General features: G+C 43.5%; 1 non-coding gene across 1 annotated transcript; it reads left to right on the top strand.

The window, feature by feature from the left end:
* Positions 1–5,633: 5,633 nt before the first annotated feature.
* Positions 5,634–5,740, top strand: LOC147928703 (small nucleolar RNA R71). Its single transcript, XR_015581246.1, has one exon. It is a non-coding gene; the product is annotated as a small nucleolar RNA R71 (small nucleolar RNA).
* The last annotated feature ends 239 nt before the right edge of the window (positions 5,741–5,979 follow it).

Genomic DNA, 5,979 nt, shown 5'->3' with positions numbered 1-5,979 from the left:
TTTTCTTTCTCTTTTTCCTCTTTTCTTTTTCATAATAGCCAAGTCCCAAACCCAACAAGTGAACCACCTAGTCCTATCTAGTTTGAAAAATGCAAACTAGAACTACACAAGGCTTTACTCTTGTCAGTTCAAACCTAACACTTTCTACCAAGCTCAATCCCAAAAATAGGCCTCACACTCACAAGAATAAACATGGCTTGAAAGAAGGTTTGGTTTAGGGGTAGGGGAACTGATTCTTAATGAGAAAATCAGCTACTTGGATCAACAAGAGTGGTAAAAAGGAAGAAGATGATCCAAATATGTATATGGTATCCATGAGTTTAAAGCATTGCACACATTGATAATTGAAAGTCAATATTAGGTTCTTATAAATAGGAAATGGTTTCAAATCTCAACATGCTTCAATTTAGACCAAATGCAATGTAGGAATTCAAGGCTTGGTTCAATCTTATTCTAACCACTCAACTAGCATCAAAGTACTATTAACTTGGGCATTGATCCTAGTCTAGTGAATAAACAAGCTAATAAGGGAATACTCATCATAGATCCCTAATGCAAGTACTATACAATCCTACATGAAACATGCTAAACAAGATCCTAATGTGCAGTGCAAACTACATGAACACTCTTTTTTTATAAAGATTTTTGCAAAAAATTTCAAATTTTTAGGGTTTTTCTATGCCTTAGATGCTATGCAAGTATTAACATGATTATGCTAAAAATTTGAAATAAGAAAACAAAACACAACATCAAATGCTATCTCAAACCCTCCCCCAAACTTAAATCACACAGTCCCTTGTGTGAAAGAAAGTTGCTTGAGGATTCAAGACTTAAAACAAAACACAACATATGAAATGCTATGGTATATACAATGGTAAGGTGATAATGTTACCTCAAGGATTGGAGAAGAAGCTGTCCACATCCTCCTGCATACTATCAAAGGTGTAGCTGGGGTCCTGCTGGTGACTGGAGGAAGGTGATTGGGGCAGCTCGACAATGCCAATCGACCGTGACTCGGTCGAGTGCATGTCCGAGTGGGGGGGGTCAAGCTGGACCGCGAGTCTCCGTATCTTGAGTCTTGTACTGCTGGTACTGATGGTATAGTGCTGGATCCATAAAGTATTGGGGTGGTATGGGGGGGTAACCTGGATAGCCTGGATAAACAGCTGGAGGTGGGAAGCCAAATGGTGGTCTAGGCTGGAACTCGGTCGAGTGGCTCCAAGGTGCTCGGTCGAGTGGGTGCTCGAGTGACCCGGTCGAGTGCCTCGAAAACTGTTGTTCTCGGGTACTTGAGCTCCTCTTCCTCTGATTTGGCTCATACATTGAAGCTCTAGCTGGTTCCACAGGGTTTGCAACTCTTGAAAGTGCTCTAGTTGAGCCACTCCTCCTCAAAGGGCTTGATGGAGTTGGTGAAGAGTTTCCACTCTTCAAGTCAGCAACTTCCTTCTTCAAGCCTCTAATGGACTTAGCCATGTTGGTCACCTTCTTCTTGAGCTTGTCAAACCTCTTCCCATGCCATTTGTTCCACTTTTGCAGCAATGTCAACCTCTTGCTATGCTCTCTCACTCCTCTACTATCCCTTGGATTGGGCTCATAGTTCTCAAAGTAGAACTGCTCCTCTCCATCACCCATCTCTACATCTCCAACTGCATCAACTCTAGGCTGTACTACTCCATCAAGTAAGTACTCATCAGCTGGCCAAAAATCAATGTTGGCTCCTTCTTGAATGGTAGTGAGCTCTTTGTTTGGTAGGATCACTTGTTTCTTCCCAACTGTTGGCAGCTCAAAGTTAAAGATATGGTTTCCTTGATGCATCTCCTTGGCTAGGATGAGTGTAGAGGTTAGGTAGCTGGAATCAATCCATCTTGGTGAGAACCCTTCTCCTCTAAGTGGAATGTTAGCAGCTTGAAGAATTGGAGTAATGATGCCTCCAATGGTAAGTGCTCTTCTTGAACCCTTGTTCTCAAGCTTGCCTACCCAACTTCTCAAATATATCATATGGTCTATCAGCACCATTGCAAGATCAGTCTCCACAGTGCTACCAAGGATGATGGTTCCATTCCTTGCTTGAAGAAGAACTCCATTGAGAGCCAAGTCAATCATCTTTAGCTCTCCCTCATTGATGTTTCCAGTTTCCTTCCTAGCAAAGAAGGTGTTGGCAAGAGCTTTGTGGTAGTACCTCAAGACTGGGCTCCTAATCCTTGAGCTCTTGGAGTTGGAGGATGAGTAGAGCTTGTTATCCCCAATGGTTTCCCACACAACATACAGTTCTTCTCTTGGAACCATCAAGCTCCTATTGCTCCCAACCTCAAAACCAAACACATCAGCCAGCTTCTTCATTGAGAGCTCATGCTTCTTCCCTTTGATTGTGAAAGAAATGTGACCAGCTCCTACTACAGCATCCTTCCTCACATATGTGTGCAGCTTGACAGTGGCTAGGAACTCACAGCTTTCCTCTCTATACCCCTCCATACAAAGCCCCATGAACTTGGTAAGGCTGCTCTTCTCAAAGAGACACTCCACATCTTCATCAATGGCAAGCTTCTCCATCATCCATTAGTTCTTCTTCCTCACTTTCTTCTTCCTCACTCTCACTTTCACTCCCCTCTTGTTCAACCTCAACAGCTGGCCTCTTTCCTTTGGCCCTTGCTCTCCTCATAAACTCACTGAGTGTTGGCTCCCTTTCCTCCTCTGATTCAGTTCTCTCAGGATCTTCCTCAACAGCTGGGTTTCTGGAACTCGCACGCTGGCTCGGTCGGTCACTCGGACGGCCACTCGGTCGAGTGCATGCTCGAGTGGGACGTCGAGTGGACCTTCCAGCATCCTCTCTTGATTCTAAATCAACATCGTGACGACCCTTAGAGATTGCAGCTGCTTGCTTGGACTTCTTAGTGATCTTGGAAGACATTTTTGAACAAAAACTGAGAGGAATAAACTCAAAGCTTAAAGTTAATAGGTTAGTGACCCAAAAACTAGAAAGAACTAAGCTTTGAGCAAAAGATGAACTTGAGAGAGACTTTAAAGCTTGAATTTAGATATTTTGAGCAAATGAGAGAGTGTGAGAGGTATGATCTCGTGCTAGGAGTATATAAAGAAGCTAAGGGGACAAGGAGACAAGGGTGGAGCGTCCATACCATTCAAATTTGAAATGGGAATCTTTGACCTGCTTTTTGGCTACCACTCGACCCCACACTCGACCAGCACGTGGTCGAGCTCCTTGACCAATTTGAAATTTCAAAATTTTTCTTCCTTTTCTCCTTCCACTCGATCGTTCTAGAAGCTTTGGAAACCAAATGGGCCTTAATCCTTACCCAGCTCGATCGAGTACCTCTCGTGGCCTGGTCGAGTGGGCTTGCGAACCTCCTTGCCCAAGTACAAATCTCTTCTTACCCAACTACATTCTTAATAAAAAGCCTGTCCAACAAAAACATAAAAGAAAACACATCAAAACTACTAACAAATTAAACCATATTTACAAAGGATACCTTAGGGACTTCCTCCCTAGTGAGCTTGTTTAAAGTCACTAAGCTTGACTTTGATTTCCTTCTTAGACTTGATCTAGATACCAAGGAGGTGATGAAATCCTCCCTGGAACCTCTTGGTCACTGTGAAGTTGATCCTTGATCACCTCACCCTTATCACACAAACCATATTTCTTCTTGATTTTGAGCCTTGGTCTTGCTTTCCTCAAAGACCTCTTGTTCAGCTTTACTTGAAGATCCTCAACCATACTAGTCAACTCTTGAACTGACCTCTTAAGCTTTTCCACAGAATCCTCTTGAAGTGGGAGCTCAGCTTTTGGAGTTGCCTTATCACTTAACCCTTCTTGACCACCTTTGTCCTTGATAGTAAAAGGCTGGTCATCAATGGTGGGAAGGTTGGTTGGATTGTAGATATTGAACTTCATAACTACATCTTCAGCAATGTTCAAGGTCACAAGACCTTCCTTGACATCAATAACTGCTCCAACAGTAGCTAAGAATGGCCTCCCTAGTAAGATTGGATCTTCAGGCTCCTTGTCCATCTCTATCACCACAAAGTCAGTGTGGATCCTTGCTCTTCCTATCTTCATTGGGACATTCTCTAAACTCCCAACTACCTCTCTATTTGTCCCATCAGCTAGGCACACATGGAGTTTAGTAGATTTGAAGTCAGTTCTCCCAAGCTTTTGAGCTATGGAATATGGCATGACACTTGTTGAAGCTCCCAAATCACAAAGGCATTGATTGTAGTGGAGGTAACTGATTGTGCAAGGCAAGTAGAATGGACCTGGATCCTTAAGCTTGATTGGAATGATAACTCCTCCAAGGTCCTCAAGATCCTTCTCATCTTGAGCTTTAGCCTTCTTCTTTGACAAATCAAGCAAAAAGTCTTTGTAGAGAGGATATGGATCATACTGTTCCAAGGCAGGTCCTCTCTCTTCTTCTTGGTAAGCAATGGTGATCTCTTGTATGACCAACACTTCCTCAACCACAGCTTCTTCCTTTAAAACCCTCTCTTCTTCTTGTTGCTTAGCCATCATCTCCTTTCTCTCAATGATTTCCCTAAGCTCCTTAATCTTTTGTGCTTTGAAACGTCCTGGGAATGGAAGAGGTGGCTTGTAAGTAGGAGGAGTGTACTTAGCAGGCTTAACAGCTTCTGAGTCTGCAACTCGATCGACCACTCGAGCATGCGCTCGATCGAGTGGCTGCTCGAGTCCATGGTCGAGCTCAGGTGCGAGCTCCAATTGCTTGTTACGAACATCACTTGGGGCTTCAGTAACTAATGAATTCCCCCAAACTTGAACTGCACTGTCCTCAGTGGCTTCTTCCTCATGAACTTGAATGGCTTTGGCTGTGAACTCCCTTGGATTTTGGACAGCTTTTCCAGGGAGTTGGTTGGGTTTTGGAGCTGAAGAAGAGGCTATGTTACTCTCCATGTACTTAACTCTGGAATTCAGACCCTCAAACTTCATATTCAGATCATTGTATTGAGATGTGAGCCTTTGGTTTAGCTCAGCAAACTGTTTGGCTTCCTCTATCTTCCCTTGTGTTTGGCCAATCAACAGCTGTTGTACCATGGCTCTAAGATCTTGTTCCTGGCCTTGGTTAGTCTGAAACCCTGGTGGGGGACACAACTGGGGCTGGAACACCTGTTGCTGTTGTTTGGGGACATAGTTTTGGTGCTGTTGAGGCTGTTGAGGAGGGTAGACTTGATCTTGTGGGTTGGCCACATTTGTGCTCCTATAGGACAGATTATTGTTCCTAAACCCTCCTTGGTTATAACCCTTGAAGCCTCCTTGGTTTTGCATATAGCATAACTCAGCAAACTCATTCTCTCCCTCTTGAACTGGAGGCTCCTCTTCACTAACAAAGTGAATAGACTTTTGCTGACTTAGCAAAATCCTATCAAGCTTTTCATTCACCATTTTCAGATCCTTCTTGTACTTGTCGTCTTGATCAGTTGATGATGACCTTATGGTTCTGTCATAGTCCTCATTGTAGTTCCCATCAGACTGTGCAAGGTTCTCTACTAACTCCCAGCCTTCTTCCACATTCTTGTTGAGGAAGTTTCCATTGGAGGCTGTATCAAGAAGCATTCTGAACTTGGGAAGCACTCCTCTATACAATGTGCTCAACAAAGACTCCACACTGAAACCATGATGAGGACATTGAGTTTGGTATCCCTTGAATCTCTCCCAAGCTTCACAAAAGCTTTCATTACTCCTTTGAGCAAATCCAGAGATCTCATTCCTTAGTCTTGCTGTCCTAGCATTGGAGAAAAACTTGGCCAAGAAAGCCTTCTTGCATGCATCCCAAGTAGTGATTGCACCAGTAGGGAGAGTCTTTTCCCATAAATGAGCCTTTTCCCCAAGTGAGAAAGCGAACAACCTCAGCTTGAAACCATCTTCACTTACTCCATTGATCTTGGTAAGACCACAGATTCTATCAAACTCATCAAGATGATCTAGTGGATCTTCCATAGGCAATCCATGGAATT

Source organism: Camelina sativa, chromosome 14 (assembly GCF_030686135.1).
Source record: "Camelina sativa cultivar CO46 ecotype springtype chromosome 14, ASM3068613v1".
Classification (NCBI taxonomy): Eukaryota; Viridiplantae; Streptophyta; class Magnoliopsida; order Brassicales; family Brassicaceae; genus Camelina; species Camelina sativa.
The sequence above is the reverse complement of the archived record's forward strand: the minus strand, read 5'-3'. Positions and strand labels throughout refer to the sequence as shown.